This window comes from Bombina bombina, chromosome 1 (genome assembly GCF_027579735.1).
Source record: "Bombina bombina isolate aBomBom1 chromosome 1, aBomBom1.pri, whole genome shotgun sequence".
Classification (NCBI taxonomy): Eukaryota; Metazoa; Chordata; class Amphibia; order Anura; family Bombinatoridae; genus Bombina; species Bombina bombina.
The window spans coordinates 594,945,931-594,971,140 of record NC_069499.1 but is presented as its reverse complement, the minus strand read 5'-3'; the positions used below and the strand labels follow the sequence as shown (position 1 = coordinate 594,971,140).

General features: G+C 39.8%; 1 long non-coding RNA gene across 1 annotated transcript in view; it reads right to left on the bottom strand.

Moving 5' to 3' along the window:
* Positions 1–15,911: 15,911 nt before the first annotated feature.
* LOC128645702 (uncharacterized) overlaps positions 15,912–25,210 on the bottom strand; it is a 77,406-nt gene continuing 68,107 nt past the window's right edge. Inside the window, exons 4-5 of the long non-coding RNA XR_008400136.1 lie at positions 21,542–21,731; positions 15,912–16,102 (exon numbers count right to left, since the gene is read on the bottom strand). This is a non-coding gene — a long non-coding RNA (uncharacterized LOC128645702). The remainder of the gene's footprint in view (positions 16,103–21,541; positions 21,732–25,210) is intronic.

Below are 25,210 nucleotides of genomic sequence, written 5' to 3'. Positions count from 1 at the left end.
TGATGCGCAACCATCATTGACAGAGGATGTAGATAACTGTGATATGTCTCAGTCAGGCAGCATTACAAACATGGACGACGCACGGTGTGATGATGATGATGATGTTGTACCCGCCGTTGCTTCCGTTGTTGTCAGATACAAGCGAAGGGGTTGATGATGACGATGCATCCGTGGATGTCACGTGGGCGCCCGGTAGAAGAGAAGAAGAATAGGGGGAAAGTTCAGATGGGGAGACAGAGAAGAGCAGGAGGAGGAGATGAGTTGGAAGCAGGGGGAGGTCATCGCAAGGAGCTAGTGGCACAGTCAGACAGCATGCATCGGCACCCAGGGTCAGCCAGACAGCACGCCAATCAACACATGCTGTTGACACCACCAGAATGCCGTCATCGCAGAGCTCAGCAGTGTGGCATTTTTTTTATGTGTCTGCCTCTGACAACAGCAATGCCATTTGCAACCTGTGCCAAAAGAAACTGAGTCGTGGGAAGTCCAACACCCACCTAGGTACAACTGCTTTGCGAAGGCACATGGTCTCACATCACAAACGCCTATGGGATGAACACATGAGGACAAGCAGCACACAAACTCAAAGCCGCCATCCTCCTCCTGGTCTAGCATCTTCAGCCACGTCAACCACTGCTGTGCTCCTTGCCCCCTCTCAACCATCCGCCAATCTGTCTCTCTTCCGGAGCAGTTCCTGCTCATCTGCCCACAGTCAAGTGTCTGTCAAGGACATGTTTGAGCGTAAGAAGCCAATGTCACCAAGTCACCCCCTTGCCCGGCGTCTGACAGCTGGCTTGTCTAAACTCTTAGCCCGCCAGCTTTTACCATACAAGCTGGTGGAGTCTGAGGCATTCAAAAAACTTGTAGCTATTGGGACACCGCAGTGGAAGGTACCCGGCTGAAATTTCTTTGCACAAAAGGCAATCCCCAACCTGTACTCGATTGTGCGAAAGGAAGTAATGGCATGTCTGGCACACAGTGTTGGGGCAAGGGTCCATCTGACCACTGATAGCTGGTCTGCAAAGCATAGTCAGGGCAGGTATATCACCTACACTGCGCATTGGGTAAACCTGCTGATGGCTGCCAAGCATGGAATGCCTGGCTCTGCAGAGGAGTTGGTGACAATGCCACGACTTGCAGGCAGGCCTGCTGCCACCTCCTCTACTCCTCCTACTCCATCCTCTTCCATAACCTCCTTGGCTGAGTCCTCTTCTGCTGCTGCATCTTGCTCCACATCAACGGCACCCCCCCCCAGCTCCCCAGGTACTATTCCACATCCCGGATACTGCAGTGTTATGCCGTCTTGGGGTTGACTTGCCTGAAAGCAGAGAGTCACACCGCACCAGCACTCCTGTCCACCCTGAACGCACAGGTGGATCAGTGGCTGACTCCGCACCAACTGGAGATCGGCAAAGTGGTTTCTGACAATGGAAGTAATTTGGTGGCGGCATTGAAATTGGGCAAGTTGACACATGTGCTGTGCATGGCACATGTGTGTAATCTGATTGTACAACGCTTTGTGCATAAGTACCCAGGCTTACAGGACGTCCTGAAGCAGGCCAGGAAGGTGTGTGGCCATTTCAGGCGTTCCTACACGGCCATGGCGCACTTGTCAGATATCCAGCGGCGAAACAACCTGCCAGTGAGGCGCTTGATTTGCGACAGCCCGACACGTTGGAATTCAACACTCCTAATGTTCGATCCCTGCTCCAACAAGAAAAAGCCATTAACGAGTATTTGTATGACCGAGGTGCTAGGACAGCCTCTGGGGAGCTGAGAATTTTTTTGCCATGTTACTGGACGCTCATGCGCAATGCCTGTAGGCTCATGCGTCCTTTTGAGGAGGTGACAAACCTAGTCAGTCGCACCGAAGGCACCATCAGCGACATCATACCATTTGTTTTCTTCCTGGAGCGTGCCCTGCGAAGAGTGCTGGATCAGGCCGTAGATGAGCGTGAAGAGGAAGAGGAAGAGTTGTGGTCACCATCACCACCAGAAACAGCCTTATCAGCATCGCTTGCTGGACCAGCGGCAACGCAGGAAGAGGATTGTGAGGAAGAGGAGTCAGAGGAGGAATGTGGCTTTGAGGAGGAGGAGGAAGACCAAGCACAACAGGCATCCCAGGGTGCTCGTTGTCACCTATCTGGTACCCGTGGTGTTGTACGTGGCTGGGGGGAAGAAGATACCTTCAGTGAGATCAGTGAGGACGAGGAACGGGACATGAGTAGCTCGGCATCCAACCTTGTGCAAATGGGGTCTTTCATGCTGTCGTGCCTGTTGAGGGACACTCGTATAAAAAAGCTGAAGGAGAACGAACTGTACTTGGTGTCCACGCTACTAGACCCCCGGTATAAGCATAAAGTGACTGAAATGTTACCGAATTCCCGCAAGTCGGAAAGGATGGAGCAGTTCAAAAATAAATTAAAAAGTATGCTTTACACAGCGTATAAGGGTGATGTCACAGCACAACGGGAATCTAACAGGGGAAGAGGTGAAAGTAATACTCCTCCTCCCACGACCACGCCAGCAAGGACAGGACGCTTTCCAGACGTGTTGTTGATGGAGGACATGCGGACCTTTTTAACTCCTATGCATCACCACAGCCCTTCAGAATCCAGCCTCAGAGAACGACTCGACCAACAGGTAGCAGACTACCTTGCCTTAACTGCAGATCTCGACACTCTGAGGAGCGATGAACCCCTTGACTACTGGGTGTACAGGCTTGACCTGTGGCCTGAGCTATCCCAATTTGCAATCGAACTTCTGGCCTGCCCCACTTCAAGTGTCCTGTCAGAAAGGACCTTCAGTGCAGCAGGAGGTATTGTCACTGAGAAGAGAAGTCGCCTAGGTCAAAAAAGTCTTGATTACCTCACCTTTATTAAAATGAATGAGGGATGGATCCCAAAGGGACTGACATTGGGCGATACATTTGAGTAAAAAAAGCCTGATGAGATGAGCTGCCTTGGGCTAAAAATGGTCCACACACTGCTGTATTTTATCTTCGAATGCCGGATGACTTGCGTGACTTATCCGCCAACTACTAGGGTTCAAGCCGCAATGTTTTAGGGCACTTTCTAACTGTCAAACAAACATCAATTTTTCTGTAGCAGCGGATGCAACAATACCTAATTTTTCAGGCATGTGTACATGCCTAATTTTTCTGGCCTCTGGTGCTGCACTGTGGCTTCAAAACCCACACCAAAAAAAAGGCACATAACAGGGATTAAACTGCTAAGAATAGTTCTACTTAACACACCACTCATATCTGGTGGCACAGTAGATTGCACGCGCAGTGCCCCAAATTTGAAGTAGGAGGTCCAACCAAGCATCTTTTTCCATCTCCCGGTTCCTAAAATCATCTACGGGTTCCTAAAATCGATGCCATACCTGTACTTGATTGTGCAAAAGGAAGTCATGGCATATGGGGTCTTTCAAACTGTCTGGCCTGTTGAGGGTCGGGGACCCTCGTATAAAAAGGCTGAAGGAGAACGACCTGCACTGGGTGTCCAAGCATCTTTTTCCATCTCCCGGTTCCTAAAAATTATCTCCGGGTTCCTAAAATTGATGCCATACCTGTACTCGATTGTGCAAAAAGAAGTCATGGCATATGGGGTCTTTCATGCTGTCATGCCTGTTGAGGGTCGGAGACCCTCGTATAAAAAGGCTGAAGGAGAATGACCTGTACTGGGTGTCCAAGCATCTTTTTCCATCTCCCGGTTCCTAAAAATTATCTCCGGATTCCTATAAACGATGCCATACCTGTACTCTATTGTGCAAAAGGAAGTCATGGCATATGGGGTCTTTCATGCTGTCGTGCCTGTTGAGGGTCGGGGACCCTCGTATAAAAAGGCTGAAGGAGAACGACCTGTACTGGGTGTCCAAGCATCTTTTTCCATCTCCCGGTTCCTAAAAATTATCTCCGGGTTCCTAAAATTGATGCCATACCTGTACTCAATTGTGCAAAAGGAAGTCATGGCATATGGGGTCTTTCATGCTGTCGTGCCTGTTGAGGGTCAGGGACCCTCGTATAAAAAGGCTGAAGGAGAACGACCTGTACTGGTTGTCCAAGCATCTTTTTCCATCTCCCGGTTCCTAAAATCCATGCCATATACACGTCCCCTGATAGGGGACACCGCAGTGGAAGGTACCCGGCCACAATTTCTTTGCACAAAAGGCAATCCCCAACCTGTACTCGATTGTGCAAAAGAAAGTAACCTTACCATGGGTCCCAGAACGCACATCTTGTAATTCTCTGTCTGGTAAATTATCAAATCTATTTCGGCCAAATTTGAAGTAGGAGGACCGACCAAGCATCTTTTTCATCTCCCGGTTCCTTAAATCCATGCCATATACACCTCCCCCGATAGGGGGAGTAACAGGTATTAAACTGATCAGAATAGTACTACTTAACACACCACTCATATCTGGTGGCACAATAGATTGCACGCGCAGTGTCCCAAATTTGAAGCAGGAGGACCGACCAAGCATCTTTTTCCATCTCCCGGTTCCTAAAATCCATGCCATATACACGTCCCCTTCCGCCGCAACTGCCTCTGGGAACCTTACCATGGGTCCCAGACCGCACGTCTTGTAATTCTCTGTCTGGGAAATTATATATCTATCAAATATATCTATTTATCTATCAAATCTATCTAACTATCAATCGTATCTATCAAATGTATATTGCATCTATTGATCTATGTAATTCGTATCTATCAAATGTATATTGCATCTATTGATCTATGTAATTCGTATCTATCAAATGTATATTGCATCTATTGATCTATGTAATCTATGTATCTATCTATCAAATCTATCTATCTCGTGGCCGGACTGTTTTGTGACAGCCACTTGTGTTTCGGCCAAATTTGAAATGGAGGACCGACCAAGCATCTTTTTCCATCTCCCGGTTCCTAAAATCCATGCCATATACACCTCCCCCGATAGGGGGAGTAACAGGTATTAAACTGATCAGAATAGTACTACTTAACACACCACTCATATCTGGTGGCACAATAGATTGCACGCGCAGTGCCCCAAATTTGAAGTAGGAGGACCGACCAAGCATCTTTTTCCATCTCCCGGTTCCGAAAATCCATGCCATATACACGTCCCCTGGCGCTGCAACTGCCTCTGGGAACCTTACCATGGGTCCCAGACCGCATGTCTTGTAATTCTCTGTCTGGGAAATTATATATTTATCAAATCTATCTATTTATCTATCAAATCTATCTAACTATCAATCGTATCTATCAAATGTATATTGCATCTATTGATCTATGTAATCTATGTATTTATCTATCAAATCTATCCATCTCGTGGCCGGACTGTTTTGTGACAGCCACTTGTGTTTCGGCCAAATGCCCATCGGACAAATGTCCATCGGCCAAATGTCCGTCGGCTAAAAGTCCGGCCACGATTGCACGCGCAGTGCCCCAAATTTGAAGTAGGAGGACCGACCAAGCATCTTTTTCCATCTCCCGGTTCCGAAAATCCATGCCATATACACGTCCCCTGGCACCGCAACTGCCTCTGGGAACCTTACCATGGGTCACAGACCGCACGTCTTGTAATTCTCTGTCTGGGAAATTAAATATTTATCAATTTATCTATCAAATCTATCTAACTATCAATCGTATCTATCAAATGTATATTGCATCCATTGATCTATGTAATCTATGTATTTATCTATCAAATCTATCTATCTCATGGCCGGATTGTTTTGTGACAGCCACTGGTGTTTCGGCCAAATGTCCGTTGGACAAATGTCCATCGGCTAAAAGTCCGGCCACGATTGCACGCGCAGTGCCCCAAATTTGAAGTAGGAGGACCGACCAAGCATCTTTTTCCATCTCCCGGTTCCGAAAATCCATGCCATATACACGTCCCCTGGCACCGCAACTGCCTCTGGGAACCTTACCATGGGTCACAGACCGCACGTCTTGTAATTCTCTGTCTGGGAAATTAAATATTTATCAATTTATCTATCAAATCTATCTAACTATCAATCGTATCTATCAAATGTATATTGCATCCATTGATCTATGTAATCTATGTATTTATCTATCAAATCTATCTATCTCATGGCCGGATTGTTTTGTGACAGCCACTGGTGTTTCGGCCAAATGTCCGTTGGACAAATGTCCATCGGCTAAAAGTCCGGCCACGATTGCACGCGCAGTGCCCCAAATTTGAAGTAGGAGGACCTACCAAGCATCTTTTTCCATCTCCCGGTTCCGAAAATCCATGCCATATACACGTCCCCTGGCGCCGCAACTGCCTCTGGGAACCTTACCATGGGTCCCAGACCGCACATCTTGTAATTCTCTGGGAAATTATATATTTATCAAATCTATCTATTTATCTATCAAATCTATCTAACTATCAATCGTATCTATCAAATGTATATTGCATCTATTGATCTATGTAATCTATGTATTTATCTATCAAATCTATGTATCTCGTGGCCGGACTGTTTTGTGACAGCCACTTATGTTTCGGCCAAATGTCCGTCGGACAAATGTCCGTCGGACAAATGTCCATCGGCCAAATGGCCGTCGGCTAAAAGTCCGGCCACGATTGCACGCGCAGTGCCCCAAATTTGAAGTAGGAGGACCGACCAAGCATCTTTTTCAATCTCCCAGTTCCTAAAATCCATGGCATATACACCTCCCTCGATAGGGGGAGTAACAGGTATTAAACTGATCAGAATAGTACTACTTAACACACCACTCATATCTGGTGCCACAGTAGATTGCACGTGCACTGCCCCAAATTTGAAGTAGGAGGACCGACCAAGCATCTTTTTCCATCTCCCGGTTCCTAAAATCCATGCCATATAGACCTCCCCCGATAGGGGGAGCAACAGGTATTAAACTGATCAGAATAGTACTACTTAACACACCACTCATATCTGGTGCCACAGTAGATTGCACGCGCAGTGCCCCAAATTTGAAGTAGGAGGACCAACCAAGCATCTTTTTCCTAAAATCCCTGCCATATACACGTCCCCTGGTGCCGCAACTGCCTCTGGGAACCTTACCATGGGTCCCAGACCGCACGTCTTGTAATTCTCTGTCTGGAAAATTATATATCTATCAAATCTATCTATTTATCTATCAAATCTATCTAACTATCAATCGTATCTATCAAATGTATATTGCATCTATTGATCTATGTAATCTATGTATCTATCTATCAAATTTATCTATCTCGTGGTTGTGCAAATGGACTGTTTGCGGTTGTTTGCGGTGCGTTACACGGGGAGTTTGGTCTGTCACTGTGAAGCGGGCGTAACCCTTACACTACCTGATCGATACAACATCATACCTGATGTTTTAAAGCATGTTATTCCAAACAATTTAGGAATGTTAGGTGATTTATGCCCTTTATGGCTTAAAACCAGACTCTGCATCAACTATGTAATTTTCCATGGGAGTTTTGCCATGGACCCCCCTCCGGCATGCCAGGTGTTAGTTCCCTTGAAACAACTTTTCCATCACTATTGTGGCCAGAAAGAGTCCCTGTTGGTTTTAAAGTTCGCCTGCCTATTGAAGTCAATGGCGGTTCGCCCGGTTCGCCGGTTCGCGAACAGTTGCGGAAGTTCGAGTCCGCCGTTCACGAACCGAAATTTTTAGGTTCGCGACATCACTAGCTCAGATAGTGCCGAATTTGCATTCGGAACATGTGTGATGACGTAAGCATCGATCTGTGTCGGACTGAGACCGGCGGATCGTATGCTACGTCACATAATTCTACTTTTGCCGGTCTGTAGCCTTTGATAAATAAGGGGAATCAGGCTCGTCACAATTACGCTGCGGAATTCCAGCGTATTTGCGGTCGTTGGCTTGATAAATAGGCCCCATAGTCCCTCGTACTGTATATGCTTTCCCAGTGAAGACAACCCCAGCAAAATCTTAGAATTATCATCTTATATATATTGAGTACATTTCCCACTATTTGTTACTCCTGGCCACGCAGGATTCTTGAGAAGCTAATTGTGGCTAAGAGCCATTTTCACTCAGAAATACTGAACTATCTGCATTGCTTGTATTGTAGCGTGTGCATTATATCTTTTTTTTTTTTTTTCTTGCTGGTATTATGAAGTATAGAGTATTTTGATATAATGCAAGCAAACATAAGTTTATTTATATGTTTACAGATTATTGAATAAGCGCTAACTCTCGCCTAGATTACGAGTTTTGCGGTAACAGGGGTGCTGTGCTTTTCTTGTTAAAATGCATAAAAAGAATTCAGCCAGAGACCTGCAGCTTTCTAATCAGCTAAGTAGAGCATTTAATCATTATATAGGTGAATCCACCCCAACAAACTGGGCAATTTACATGAAATCAAGGGAAGACAGGGACATATTTTTACAGCATAATGCTGCAGCAGATAGTCTAAGAACGAATGCCAGATTTCATAAATACTGGGGTAAAATAGGGAAATATCTTGCCAATTTAATCAAACAAGCCCGTTGATCGAATACTATCTCAAAAATTCAAATAGTTAATAGGAGCTTAACTCAGTCTGAAGATATAAGTAAAGAATTTTTTGCATATTACCAAAAACTGTCTCTTGCTAAAGAAATAAATACACAGAATAAGAATTCCTTCTGGAATAGATGTTCTTTACCTCAACTATCACAAGAGGATTTGTCTGAATTAAATAAACCTATTTTGCAAGAAGAGATTGTTAAGGCAATTCAGACAGCTAAATGTAATAAAGCAGCTGGGCCTAATGGTCTCCCTATTGAGTACTACAAAATTTTAATTTCAGATTTGGTGCCACCATTACAAAAACTATTTAATATATATTTCGCTCAAAATAGTTCCATGTCCAAAAATTTTGCAAGTTCACTTGTTACCTTAATTTTAAAAAAAGATAAAAATCCCGAAAATTTGGATTCATACCGCCCCATATCATTACTCAACACGGACTATAAGATTCTTGCCAGTATAATTGCATCTAGATTACAGAACATTATCTCAAATTTGATAGTGATCAGACGGGATTCATAAAGGGGCGCTCATCATTTACAAATCTACGTAGATTACTACTGGTACTTGATCATTATAATTTGGAAAGGATAAAAGGGACGTGTATTAAAGAGGATAAAGCCATACTTGCATTAGACGCAGAAAAAACGTTTAATGCTATTAACTGGGAGCATCTTTATGAGTCACTTACTTGTTTTGGGTTTGAAAGTCCTTTTCTGGGTTACATTCGTGCATTATATAATAATCCTCTGTCTGCTCTCATCATTAACGGGGCACGCACTGCACCATTTCAGTTATTTCGGAGAACTCGTTAAGGGTGTCCACTCTCGCCCTTACTCTTTAATTTGAGTATAGAACCCCTGGCTGTGTTATTACGTGAAGAGATAAAAGGGATCCCTGTAGGTAAAGATATTTTGAGAATAGTCTTCTATGCTGATGATTTATTAGTATTCTTAAGTGACAAAATTTTCGGCTCTTTCTCAGGGTATGCTGTTAATGCGCTAAAATCTCAATTCTTGTGGATATATAAAAAAAAGGAATTGAGGATTGAATTACCTTTCAGAATTGTTACACAATTAAAATATTTAGGTATCAATATAAGTAAGAATTCAGAGGAGTGGTATAAGATCAAAGGAGTGGTATAAGATGAATTTTTATAATTTATTTAATAAAATAATGGCAGATATTAAGAAATGGTCAACGTTGCCCTTGTCGCTAGCCGGGAAAATCAATCTAATAAAAATGATAATTTTACCAAAACTATTATATACCATGCAGAATTTACCCCAATTCTTAAAAAAATCAGGATATTAAGATCTTGAATGGAATGCTTAGAGAATTTTTCTGGGGTACAGGTAAGCCCAGGCTCTCATTATATAGACTTTCGCAGTTCAAGGAATATGCAGGCTTGGGTTTGCCTGCATTTCAGAGATATAATTTAACGTGTCTCATAAAAATTGTTCCAGAATGGTTACTGGAGCTGCTGCGGCTATGTATTAAAGAGATTGAATTACCCTATTTTAAACCCTATCGGCTAGATTTAGAGTTCTGCGGTCAAAGGGGTGCGTTAGCTACACATGCTTTTTTTTCCCCCGCACCTTTAAAATACCGCTGGTATTTAGAGTTCACAGAATGGCTGCGTTAGGCTCCAAAAAAGGGAGCGTAGAGCATATTTACCGCCACTGCAACTCTCGATACCAGCGTTGCTTACGGACGCGGCCAGCTTCAAAAACGTGCTCGTGCACGATTCCCCCATAGAAAACAATGGGCAGTTTGAGCTGAAAAAAAACCTAACACCTGCAAAAAAGCAGCGTTAAGCTCCTAACGCAGCCCCATTGTTTCCTATGGGGAAACACTTCCTAAGTCTGCACCTAACACCCTAACATGTACCCCGAGTCTAAACACCCCTAACCTTACACTTATTAACCTCTATCGCTGACCCCTGCATATTATTATTAACCCCTAATCTGCCCCTCCGTACACCGCCGCAACCTACATTATACCTATGTACCCCTAATCTGCTGCCCCTAACACCGCCGACCCCTATATTATATTTATTAACCCCTAATCTGCTGCCCCCGCTATCGCTGACCCCTGCATATTATTATTAACCCCTAATCTGCCGCCCCCAATGTCGCCTCCACCTACCTACAATAATTAACCCCTAATCTGCCGACCGGATCTCACAGCTACTCTAATAAATGTATTAACCCCTAAAGCTAAGTCTAACCCTAACACTAACACCCCCCTAAGTTAAATATAATTTAAATCTAACGAAATAAATTAACTCTTATTAAATAAATTATTCCTATTTAAAGCTAAATACTTACCTGTAAAATAAACCTTAATATAGCTACAATATAAATTATAATTATATTGTAGCTATTTTAGGATTAATATTTATTTTACAGGCAACTTTGTAATTATTTTAACCAGGTACAATAGCTATTAAATAGTTAATAACTATTTAATAGTTACCTAGTTAAAATAATTACAAAATTACCTGTAAAATAAATCCTAACCTAAGTTACAATTAAACCTAACACTACACTATCAATAAATTAATTAAATAAACTATCTACAATTATCTACAATTAAACCTAACACTACACTATCAATAAATTAATTAAATACAATACCTACAAATAAATACAATGAAATAAACTAACTAAAGTACAAAAAATAAAAAAGAACTAAGTTACAAAAAATATTTTTTTTTTACAAACATTAGAAAAATATTACAACAATTTTAAACTAATTACACCTACTCTAAGCCCCCTAATAAAATAACAAAGACCCCCAAAATAAAAAAATGCCCTACCCTATTCTAAAATTAAAATAGAAAAGCTCTTTTACCTTACCAGCCCTGAAAAGGGCCCTTTGCGGGGCATGCCCCAAAGAATTCAGCTCTTTTGCCTGTAAAAAAAAACATACAATACCCCCCCAACATTACAACCCACCACCCACATACCCCTAATCTAACCCAAACCCCCCTTAAATAAACCTAACACTAAGCCCCTGAAGATCTCCCTACCTTGTCTTCACCACGCCGGGTTCACCGATCGATCCAGAAGAGCCTCCGATGTCTTGATCCAAGCCCAAGCGGGGGGCTGAAGACATCCATCCTCCGGCTGAAGTCTTGATCCAAGCGGGCAGAAGAGGACATCCGGACCGGCAAACATCTTCATCCAAGCCGCATCTTCTATGTTCTTCCATCCGATGACGACCGGCTGATCTTCAAGACCTCCACCGCGGATCCATCCTCTTCTTCCGACGACTAGACGACGAATGAAGGTTCCTTTAAGGGACGTCATCCAAGATGGCGTCCCTCGAATTCCGATTGGCTGATAGGATTTCGGAATTAAGGTAGGAAAATTCTGATTGGCTGATGGAATCAGCCAATCAGATTCAAGTTCAATCCGATTGGCTGATCCGATAAGCCAATCAGATTGAGCTCGCATTCTATTGGCTGATTCCATCAGCCAATCAGAATTTTCCTACCTTAATTCCGATTGGCTGATAGAATCCTATCAGCCAATCGGAATTCGAGGGACGCCATCTTGGATGACGTCCCTTAAAGGAACCTTCATTCGTCGTCTAGTCGTCGGAAGAAGAGGATGGATCCCCGGTGGAGGTCTTGAAGATCAGCTGGTCGTCATCGGATGGAAGAACATAGAAGATGCGGCTTGGATGAAGATGTTTGCCAGTCCAGATGTCCTCTTCTGCCCGCTTGGATCAAGACTTCAGCTGGAGGATGGATGTCTTCAGCCCCCCGCTTGGGCTTGGATCAAGACATTGGAGCCTGGACGGATCGCTGATACCCGGTGTGGTGAAGATAAGGTAGGAAGATCTTCAAGGGCTTAGTGTTAGGTTTATTTAAGGGGGGTTTGGGTTAGATTAGGGGTATGTGGGTGGTGGGTTGTAATGTTGGGGGGGGTATTGTATGTTTTTTTTCCAGGCAAAAGAGCTGAATTCTTTGGGGCATGCCCCGCAAATGGCCCTTTTAAGGGCTGGTAAGGTAAAAGAGCTTTTCAATTTGTATTTTAGAATAGGGTAGGGCATTTTTTTATTTTGGGGGGCTTTGTTATTTTATTAGGGGGCTTAGAATAGGTGTAATTAGTTTAAAATTGTTGTAATATTTTTCTAATGTTTGTAAATATTTTTTTATTTTTTGTAACTTAGTTCTTTTTTATTTTTTGTACTTTAGTTAGTTTATTTAATTGTATTTAATTGTAGGTATTGTATTTAATTAATTTATTGATAGTGTAGTGTTAGGTTTAATTGTAACTTAGGTTAGGATTTATTTTACAGGTAATTTTGTAATTATTTTAACTAGGTAGCTATTAAATAGTTATTAACTATTTAATAGCTATTGTACCTAGTTAATATAATTACAAAGTTGCCTGCAAAATAAATATTAATCCTAAAATAGCTACAATATAATTATAATTTATATTGTAGCTATATTAGGGTATATTTTACAGGTAAGTATTTAGATTTAAATAGGAATAATTTATTTAATAAGAGTTAATTTATTTCGTTAAATTTAAATTATATTTAACTTAGGGGGGGGGGTGTTAGTGTTAGGGTTAGACTTAGCTTTAGGGGTTAATACATTTATTAGAGTAGCGGTGAGATCCGGTCAGCAGATTAGGGGTTAATTATTGTAGGTAGGTGGAGGCGACGTTGGGGGCGGCAGATTAGGGGTTAATAAATATAATATAGGGGTCGGCGGTGTTAGGGGCAGCAGATTAGGGGTACATAGGGATAACGTAGGTGGCGGCGGTGTGCGGTCGGCAGATTAGGGGTTAAAAAAATTTAATAGAGTGGCGGCGATGTGGGGGTACCTCGGTTTAGGGGTACGGAGCGGCAGATTAGGGGTTAATAATAATATGCAGGGGTCAGCAATAGCGGGGGCAGCAGATTAGGGGTTAATAAATATAATATAGGGGTCGGCGGTATTAGGGGCAGCAGATTAGGGGTACATAGGGATAACGTAGGTGGCGGCGGTGTGCGGTCGGCAGATTAGGGGTTAAAAAAATTTAATAGAGTGGCGGCGATGTGGGGGTACCTCGGTTTAGGGGTACATAGGTAGTTTATGGGTGTTAGTGTACTTTAGAGCACAGTAGTTAAGAGCCTTATAAACCGGCATTAGCCCAGAAAGATCTTAACTACTGACTTTTTTCTGCGGCTGGAGTCTTGTCGTTAGATTTCTAACGCTCACTTCAGCCAAGACTTTAGAAAGATCCCATTGAAAAGATAGGATACGCAAATGGCGTAGGGGGATCTGCGGTATGGAAAAGTCGCGGCTGCAAAGTGAGCGTTAGACCCTTTCCTGACTGACTCTAAATACCAGCGGTAGCCCAAAACCAGCGTTAGGAGCCTCTAACGCTGGTTTTGACGGCTACCGCCAAACTCTAAATCTAACCGTATGTCTTCAAGGCCCTATTACATTTAGATGTTAAAGCATTGCCACCTGACTTGAAACATCTTACCACTTTTAGAAATCCTATAATTGCTTGGCAAAGATTTTGTAAAAGCCTAAATGTAGATTTTCATAGCTCCAAATTCTTACTTATTACAGGGAACCCTCTATTTCTCCCCGGATCTGATTCTATAATACTTCGGCCATGGAAATCTAAGGGCTTGGAATTTTTTTCACAATTTATTGATAACGCAACTCTAGCGGTTCGATCTTTTACTGATCTTAAAAATACGTTTAATTTACCAAATTGTGATATGTTTGGTTATTTTCAAGTAAGGCATTTTTTAAATTCATTCAATTTAGGATCCGTTTTTAAAAACTGGGAAGGAATCCATGCTGCTATTAACCTATTCAGGCAAGGCAGAGCTTCTGTCTCAGGTTGGTATAACCTTGTACTAAAAATGGAAGGGGAAAAAAATTTGGAGGATATTGTGCATAAGTGGAATGTTGAGTTCCCAACATTGGATGTTAACATAGTAAGTAAAAGTATAGTTAGTGCATGGCGGGCAACACCTCAGTTATCGTGGCGAGAGTCACGTATAAAATTGATTAATAAGACCTATATAACACCATCTCATTTAGGGAAATGGAGAAATAATACTGAGTATAATTGTTCCAGATGTAGTTTTCCGCTAGCTGATTTAATTCACTGTCTCTGGGACTGCCCGAAAGTAAGAGTTTTCTGGGGTAAGATTACATACTGGCTTTCGAGGATACTGAAGCAAATAATTGTTTTGAGCATGGAAGAGATACTTTTCCTCCAAAATGAAGCCTGTGAAAGGGAGGAGCCTGTATTTATCAACTTTGCTATAATGAATGCACAAAATATTATCTTTTCCTCATGGAAAGAAAAAAACAGCCCGAAGTTTATCCTTTTTATGAAAAATGTACAGAACAAAGCAATCTCAGAGCAATTTGAAATAAATAATGCAGTTGAGAAAGAGATACAGGGTTACTTTCTAAAATGGGGCAGCTTTATTATTAGTCTTCCAACTTGTATTCAATTACAATATATTAGAACTTTTGCATCCTCTATTACTGTTCAAAATATGTGCCTCAGGGGTGAACTTAATACCCTGGTGTAAAATTACAATAAACCACAGTAAAGATGCGCAGGGAGGTGAGTGGGTACTTATTATTAAAATTCTTTTTTTTTTTTTTTGTCTGTCTGTTTGTGTGATTGTCAGTCTGTCTGAATGTATTGTTTATGTGCTCTATTAGGAAAACTTCAGCAATGTGATTTAGTAATATAGAGTATATTTAAGGTACTATTTCTTGTTCAAATTTAATTGAATACATTTTATTCTCTTTAGTACCTGGTAAATATCTCGATTTAAACACCCTACGTGGTGTCTTAGTTGTTGGATTTGGCATGCAATGAGAATGCAATGTATTTTTTTCCCTTCTTCTATTATTTTCTTTTATATGTATTATTTTTGTTATTATTCTATGTTGTTGAAGAAATAAATAAATAATAAAAAAAGAAACATCAGATTCTGGTACAGCTGAAATCATAAAGCCCCCAACAATTTAGTAATTTAAAATACATGTATATAAATATATAATGATCCCTCGTAGGGTCCCGCACTCACTTTATAGTAACACAGCTGCCCAGCTGCATTTAAATTGAAAATAGACAACTCACATATATATATTCTTTGTTAGCTAAATGTGCATTTTTTGCAGTCAAAGAGCACACTCCTTGAAAACCTTATGTAATATTGTTTATCTTATCTTCTTTGCTGTGGCCAGATAGGAGCAGACATAAATTTTCTCCTGAACATGCAATCACTGGTATGTAGGAGGGTCAGGTCTATGAGCTCAATGGAAAGCACTTCATTTTTTGTTGCTGGGGGGTTTGGGGGGACTTTAGATTTCATATTTAAATAGTAGGAAAAGCTAGCAAATTAAATCATGAAAGTGCAGTGCAGATTTTTCACAGTTTATTAGTCTTTTATGGGGAATTAAATTCATAGTTGAATGTACTTTTAAAGTTACAAAAGGTTAAACAAAAGTGTAAACTAGCTGTAGAATCTCAATATCCAACAAGCTGAGTGGTGCAAGAACAAAGCTCTCAAGTTTTATCCAGTCACCATCTGTTATTGCAGGGGAAGTATACCTGGGGAAAAATGAAACCGTGTAGTAAATGTAAGAAAAACAAACTTAAAATAAAAAAAAAGAAATCTAAACTTGAAAAGTGGGAATTTTTATTTCATTTAAAAAATAATAAAAGTAAAACAAAAAGGACAGAGGGGGACAGGTAAAATATTATAAAGATGATATAGCTGTGATAAAAAAGTAGGAAGGGGAAAGGGTTGGTTCCAATTGAAGCACTATTAATAGAGCTGGGTGCGCTATCAATATTGCTGGACCGCGATAGAATTATCACAAACATTTATATTACAAGTCCATGGTAAAGAAGAATTACTAGAGAATGTTTAGCACAGCTGGCATCCTTTTAGTGCGCCCTATACTTTCAATGGATAATGTGGTCTTGCTAAACATCGCTTATATTGTAAGTTGTGCGTTATGTGTTGTGCTCGAGCTCAACATAAAACAGCACTAGAAACATTAGCTCAACTTGAGACTGAGAAGGGCTTAGAAGTGTATAAATATATATGTCTATATAATTGTATAGTAAAAGCGAATTTGTCCACAGCACTGTGTCATTCAAAATACTTTATTTTCTGTAAATTACAGACATAAAAACAGCGACGTTTCGAGTGTTGCCACTCTTACTCATGCTAGTTACAATGTATCATCTTGCAACAATTTAAAACCCTCAGTTTGGCGCCAACCACTCCATTAGGTGGATCTGCTGCCCTCTACTGACCAATTTTGTGATAAACACTTTAAAAACATTTCTAATTACATGATAAAATGTAACTAAGAATTAAAGGGACAGTCTACACCAGAATTGTTATTGTTTTAAAAGATAGATAATCCCTTTATTACCCATTCCCCAGTTTTGCATTACCAACGCAGTTATATTAATATACTTTTAACCTCTGTGATTATCTTGTATCTAAGCCTCTGCAAACTGCCCCTTTATTTCAGTTCTTTTGACAGACTTGCAGTTTAGCCAATCAGTGCCTGCTCACAGATAAATTAACGTGCACGAGCACAGTGTTATCTATATGAAATACGTGAACTAACACCCTCTAGTGGGGAAAATTCATTCTGAAAAGAGGTGTCCTTCAGGTCTAAGAAATTAGCATATGAACCTCCTAGTTTCAGCTTTCAACTAAGAATACCAAGAGAACAAAGCAAAATTGGTGATAAAAGTAAATTGGAAAATTGTTTAAAATTACATGCTCTATCTGAATCATGAAAGTTTATTTTGGCCTAGACTGTCCCTTTAATAGTTTGTTTGCTTAAACACAGATTATTTCATTCTTGATGTCTAATCTTTGATATCACAGTAATACAGGATCTTAATTAATTTCTCACAGGGCTATACTATAAACAGTAAAGAATTTCACTATAGACAGTAAAGAGTTATACTATAAACAGTAAAGAATGTTATACTATAATTAGTAAAGAGTAAAGCATGTTATTCAGAATACAGGGCTATACATTAGTTTATAATACAGATAAACTCAGTTCTTATTACAAAAAATACAGATAAACTCAGTCAGTTCTTATTACAAAAAATGTCAGTTCTTATTACAAAAAAATGTCTGTTCTTATTACAAAAAAATGTCAGTTCTTATTACAAAAAAATTGACCAATCAAAATCTCTATTTAGCCCATATGGCTCCATACTCCCCATCTCAAAGATCCAATTGAGACTTTTGGAAAAAGGACTCTCATTCTGTCCATATTCCAACACAAACTTTTTTTAATTAAATAAAGATTTACAAAGGTTTTTTAGGAACATTAAGTTAAAAACATGGTTCTATGATAATAAATATATTGAGTCTGAAACACGAGTTGTAGAAACAGAATGGAAATTTAAAGAACTGGCCTTGAAAAATAAAAGTACATTTAACCCTGCTTCCACCAATCACAGTGTAAATACATTTATAAGTTTAGTATGTAATGACATAGAGGGATTGAAACAGAAAAGTGAGAAGAGAAATTTGAAGGGGCCTTATAAGATCAAAAATGCAGAGGTAAATTTGACCAAAGATGAATTTAAAGCAATAAAAACTTTGAAAAATAAATCTAATGAGTTGACAATCAAAAAAGCAGATAAGGGCGGGGCAACCGTAGTGCTAGACAAAATGTACTACATAAGTGAAATATTAAGCCAACTTGAGGATAAGGATACTTACCAAAAGATAAATTACAACCCAGTAAGTAAAATACAGAAAGAGGTTGAAGTAATACTCAATAAAGCAATTGAAAATAAACTGATTGATAAAAAGCTGAAAGACTATTTATTTAATAAAGAACCTAAGAATCCTATCTTCTATACTGTACCGAAGGTACATAAGAATCTACCTAGACCACCAGGGAGACCCATAGTCTCAAGTGTCAATTCAGCTTTAACTAATATCTCCACATTTTTAGATAAAATCTTACAGCCAGAGGTGAAACAAATATCCTCATACCTTAGGGATACAGGAGATTTTTTAAACAAGGCTAAAGATCTGTATTTTGAATTGGAAAAATTCCTATTATATACAATGGATGTAAAAAGCCTTTACACGGCTATTAAGCACGAAACAGGGATAGGTATTATTAAAAAGGTGTGCAAAATGAATAAGAAATGTTCTGATCTACAAGTTGGTTTCATATAAGAATTGTTGAGGCTTATCCTTTACTGGAATCACTTCATGTTCCAGGATGACTGGTACATTCAAGTTAAAGGTACAGCCATGGGGACCAACGTTGCCCTATCATATGCCAACCTATTCATGAACGAAATAGAGGAGAGAATAGTTTATGAAAATGATAAATTCAGACAATATGGCGCCACCTGGTGGCGGTTCATAGATGATGTGTTTGGCATATGGTGGGGCAGCGTTGAGTCCCTATTGGAGTTTGTGAAGGAAATTAATGGAGCTGTTCAAGGACTAGAATTTACAGTAGAATGGAGTGAGGAGACAGTGACCTTCCTAGATACCAGAGTAATTAAGGAAGGAAAAAAGCTAACCTTTGATATATATAGCAAGGAGACAGATAGAAATACATTATTAAATTACAAAAGTTTCCATCCTAGAGGGCTACTAAACTCACTATCTAAGAGTCAATTATTGAGAGTGGACAGAATAGTCACTAATCCAGAAACAAAAGAGATAAGGATAAGAGAAATGCAGCAAAAATTCCTAGATAGAGGATTACAGATAAACACACAGATAAAGTAAGGGCCAAGGAACACAATTTGGCTAAAAGGAAATCAGATGATAAATTGGTTCTGGTCACCCAGTATAGCCCAGCAAGTGAAGAGGTAAAGCGTATAGTTAATAGACACTGGCATGTTTTGAGCGAATGCAATAAAGATAAGGAGATATTTAAAAATCCGACGTTAATGGCATATAAAAGAGTAAAAAACCTTAGAGATCAGCTAACCAATACAGATATAGGCCCAAAGAAACAAGAGAGACAGGTGTTTATAGGTAACAAAAGTAGAGGATCTTTCCCTTGCCTTGGCTGTATGAGCTGTCACTCTATTATTAAAGGAAAATATTTCCATCATCCAAGAAATGGGAAAAAATATGAGATTACTATACTATACGTGTGAGTCTAAGTATGTAATCTATCTCATAAAATGTTCCTGTTCTCTGATCTACATAGGGGAAACTACTCGTATGATCAGAGACAGGATATGCCAGCATCGCTCAAACATAAGGTGCAAGAATACTGAAGCCCCAGTGTCCCATCATTTCCTAAAATGTGGCCATCAGATAAGCCAATTAAGATGGCAAGTCATTGATAGTGTGGGTCCCCAGAGAAATGGGGTGATAGAGAAAAAATGTTAAAACAAAAGGAAATGTTTTGGATCTTTGAGATGGGGAGTATGGAGCCATATGGGCTAAATAGAGATTTTGATTGGTCCATTTTTTTGTAATAAGAACTGACATTTTTTCGTAATAAGAACTGACATTTTTTGTAATAAGAACTGACTGAGTTTATCTGTATTTTTTGTAATAAGAACTGAGTTTATCTGTATTATAAACTAATGTATAGCCCTGTATTCTGAATAACATGCTTTACTCTTTACTAATTATAGTATAACATTCTTTACTGTTTATAGTATAACTCTTTACTGTCTATAGTGAAATTCTTTACTGTTTATAGTATAGCCCTGTGAGAAATGAATTAAGATCCTGTATTATTGTGATATCAAAGATTAGACATCAAGAATGAAATAATCTGTGTTTAAGCAAACAAACTATTAATTCTTAGTTACATTTTATCATGTAATTAGAAATGTTTTTAAAGTGTTTATCACAAAATTGGTCAGTAGAGGGCAGCAGATCCACCTAATGGAGTGGTTGGCGCCAAACTGAGGGTTTTAAATTGTTGCAAGATGATACATTGTAACTAGCATGAGTAAGAGTGGCAACACTCGAAACGTCGCTGTTTTTATGTCTGTAATTTACAGAAAATAAAGTATTTTGAATGACACAGTGCTGTGGACAAATTCGCTTTTACTATTGGAATTGGGGGAGCTTGGCAGGACCCTGTCTTCACTTGCACTATACTCCTGAGACTTGCTGTACTGACAAGTGGCTATATTGTTCTATATAATTGTATGTGTGTATATACATTTGTATTTATGTGTTTATATGTGTAAATAAGTATGTGCACCCATACATATATATACACATATATAGCCATATATATATATACACTTTTGAGACCTTCCCAATCAAACATCTTGAAATATCGAATAACAATTTTAAACAAATTGAATATGTCTTGATGTTTATTTAATAGAAATACTTCAAATACCTATGTTATTCACTCAGAAGAAAACATTATTTTTGTGTGTGTGTGTGTGTATTTATATATATATATATATATATATATATATATATATATATATATATATATATATATATATATATATATATATATATATATATATATATATAAAATATAATATATATAAAGACCATTTCTTTCTAAGTGAAGAACATAAGTATTTGAAGTAATTCTTAACGCACCTTGGACTTTAGCGCAGGCTAGAGCATGAAAGAAAGCCAGAAGAGGGTTTTGTAGCATGTTCCATAAAAGCCTATGGGGAAAGGGAATTAGTGCAGCCGTGGCTTTCTCTTTTGCACTAACATTTTACTTTAAACTTGTAATACGAGAACAAGAATTTGTGCACTAATGATTTAACTTGAGCAGAGTTAGCACTCATTAGAGATACATTGTTTTGTGCTCCACTTGTAATCTGGGGCTAAAATGGTAAGGAGGAGGTAGAAATGGAACAAATAGTTAGAAAGAGACTGTGATATTAAACTGTCAGCATAAGTGCCAACAATAGATAGACACAGTCATGTACAAAAATGGATGAGTTGAATGTTTTTAATTTTTCTTGCCTTTTTTTCTCTATATTTTCACATTCTTCTATGTCTCTTTTTAATATGCATGTAAGTCTTACCTTAATCTTGTATGTTACGCATTTCACTAGTGGTGCCCATGATGGCCATGATGCCCATGATGATGGTGGTGCATTTGGTGCCCATGATGATGGTGGTGCATTTGTTGCCCATGATGATGGTGTTGCATATGATGATTATGGTGAACCGGTTGACAGGATGGTGGAGGGGATATCACATGAACTGGGTGAGCTGTATAGAGTTAAAAACATAAAATGGTCAAGAAAACGAGTGGCACAAGGATGCAAACTGAGTGATACAGAAATATTATGTGATTTACAGTGATACAGATAAGGTGAGGTAGTACACAAACATTAGTTATAAACAATACAGATGTGAAGCCTAGTGATACAGGGAGACAGTGTGAGTGATATAGGTATGTAATGGGAATGACACAGGAAGATAGTGTAACACAGGGTGGCGGAAGGAATGTCATATGGAGACTATGCCAGTGACACAAGGAGGTATGAGTGACCCATTGAGGCAATATAAGTGATACAGGGGAGAAATAACAATCACCAAGAATACAAGTTTTGCGCTGTACCGGGTGCGTATATAAAAAAATGAGCGGTATCGCACTTTCCATAGTGCTGCCATTACAAATTAAGCCAAAACCTTCTCTTGTTGTAAGCTCCATACCGCACAAAACCCAAGGCCCGACTTTACGTGCTTGTGCAAGCTTTCCACCATAGACATCAATGGAGAGAAAGTGTCAGAAAAAAACTAACACCTGCGATCGCAGAATGGCGATCGCCGTAACGCAACCCCATTGAAGTCTATGGGGAAAAGAAAGTTATGTTAAAACCTAACACCCTAACATAAACTCCTAGTCTAAACACACCTAATCCGCCACTCTCCGACATCCACGACACTAAATAAAATTATTTACCCCTAATCCGCCGCACCGACATCGGCGACACTAAATAAACTTATTAACCCCTAAACTGCCGGCTCCCCACATCGCAACTAATAAAATAAACCTATTAACCCCTAAACCGCTGGCCCCCCACATCGCTACTAATAATATAAACCTATTAACCCCTAAACCGCCGGCCCCCTACATCGCAACACACTAAATTAAACTATTATTTACTCCTAAACTTAATACTCCTCCTAATTTTAAATTAAATTAACAATATAACTATCTTTAAATAAATAAAAACTTACCTGTGAAATAAAAAAAATCCTAAGTTTAAAATATAAAGTAACCTAACATTACTATTTTAAAACAATAAAATAAACGAAATTATCAAAAATAATAAAAATTATACCTAATCTAATACCCCTATAAAAACAAAAAAGCCCCCCCAAAATAAAAACACCCCCTAACCTAACAATAAACTACCAATAGCCCTTAAAAGGGCCTTTTGTAGGGCATTGCCCTAAGTTAAACAGCTCATTTACCTAAAAATTACAAAGTCCCCCTAACAGTAAACCCCCCACCCAACCAACCACTCAAAATAAAAAAGGGGTTAATAGCTTTATTTAGTTTTGGCAATGTGGGTGGGTGGGCGGTGGATTAGGGGTTATTACGTTTAATAAAGTATTTGCGATGAGGGAGGGTGGCGGTTTAGGGGTTAATAGGTAGTTTATGGGTGTTAGTGTACTTTTTAACATTTTAGTTATGAGTTTTGTGAAACTTTTTTTCTCGCACAATCCATAACTACTGGTCTCAAATCGCGGTATGGATCACGGCAGTATAGGCTATAATGCAAGCATTTTAGCCATAATGTACAACCTGTAATACGGCGCTATGGATATCCTGCACACAAACGTCATTTTTGGGTGCGGAATGGATCATTGCGTTACAGGCTAAAACGCTTGCATTATAGCTATACTGCAGCGGCTTCTAATATGGCCATTCCACGCACAATGGCCAATTTTTCAGCGGTATAGCCGTACCGCACCATACCGCAAAACTTGTAATTTTGCTGAATGTAAGCAATGTGCAAACACTGTGTGAGTGACAGTATGAGTTATACACTAGTAAGTAGTTTGAGTGATATAAGTAGGGAGAATGATATGAGAGGTAGTATAAGTGATGGAGAGTAGTTTGAGTGATATAGGTAGGCAGTGTGAGTGAGAGGTGGCATTGTAAATTATATAGGTAGCTAGAGTGACAAGTATAGGTAGTGTAAATAATATAGGTGTTAGTGTGAGTGCAATAGTAAGGTAGTGTGAGTAATACAGGGGTGTTGAGAGTTGTATAAATGAAGTGTGAGTGGTACAGGGGGTACTGTGAGATGAGTGTTATAAAGGAAGTATGAGTTAGACAGGAGGTATTGTGAGCAGTATAGGTAGGAGGTATAAATGGTAGTGTCTGTGGTACAGGGAGTCAGTGTAAGTGGCACAACAAGAATGTGTGGCTGGCAGAGGGAGTTAGTGTGAGTAACACACAAGTTATTAATGACACAGGAACTACAAAAGGAGACAAATGTGAGTGATTTAAAAGTGGCAGTGTGAATGTTGTGTAAATAGTGTGAGTAATACGGAGAATCTGTTAGATGATGTGATACTAGGTTAGCAGTTCCCTCACTTAATAGATTGTGATTATGGTGATCAGTGGATACCTTATAGAATATGTTTGTACCTTGGATTCATTGTAGGCATTGAAGAAAAAGCATAATGTAGCAAAACTTTACCTTTCGGTTAGGGGATGAAGCAGCAGATAAAGCAAAGGTTGTTCTGTGTGAAAAGCATCAGGGTGTATGGGAACAGGAACATAGGGGCCGAATTATCAAGCTCCATATGGACCGCTGCTCCATAACTTGTCCGCTGCCTCTCTGGCTGCGGTCTTCAATCCGCCTGATCCTATACGATCCGGCTGATTGACACTCCCTGCTAGCAGCAGGGGGCGGCATTGCACAAGCAGTTCACAAAAACTGCTTGTGCAATGATAAATACCAACAGCGTTTGCTGTCGGCATTTATCGATGTCCGGTGGACATGATACACTACATCGTATCATGTCCATCTGCACTGTAATAAATTGGCCCCATAGTATCTATATATTTTTAACTTGATACAATTAAGTAATTTGAATTTACCCTCAGGCTTACTCGCTACATTGTGGTACACTTCAACTACTGATAACTGGTGGCGTCTGCCGCTTCATCTTCTAACTGAAAAGTAAACTTTTGCTTGTATTCACCATGAGGTACCAGGAAGGGCCTGGATATCTGGACTATCAATACCTTGATTGCCGTGGATCGGTGACTGCATTGTTTTTCCTTACCAAGATATTTCTTGGACTGTCATATGGCTAATGTAGCCCAATATGATATAACAGTACCTTATTGCGCTTCTTACTGTCCTCCTCTATGTAAAGTTTCATAGTTGTAAGATAGGAAAAGTCCGTCCAATGCCAAACCAGCTCTAACATTCTTAATGCGCCAATCATGGTTTGATCTGTCACCGCCCTCCCTCTTCTGTCCATGATCAAGGATCCTTTCTCCTCAGTGAGGTCGGGTGACTACTTTATAAGGATGGAGTATTCCTCCTCGCCATCTCTTTTTCCAGTCTGGGGGAGGGTGTGGTCCTCAACCACAGAGAGCATTATCAACGTTCAACTGCTGTCTTGTTAAAGGTCAGGATCATGAGCGTCACACCTCACATCACAAACCACTTCCATGCTTAGACAAAAAGTAAACAGATAGAGTCACTCCCTAGATT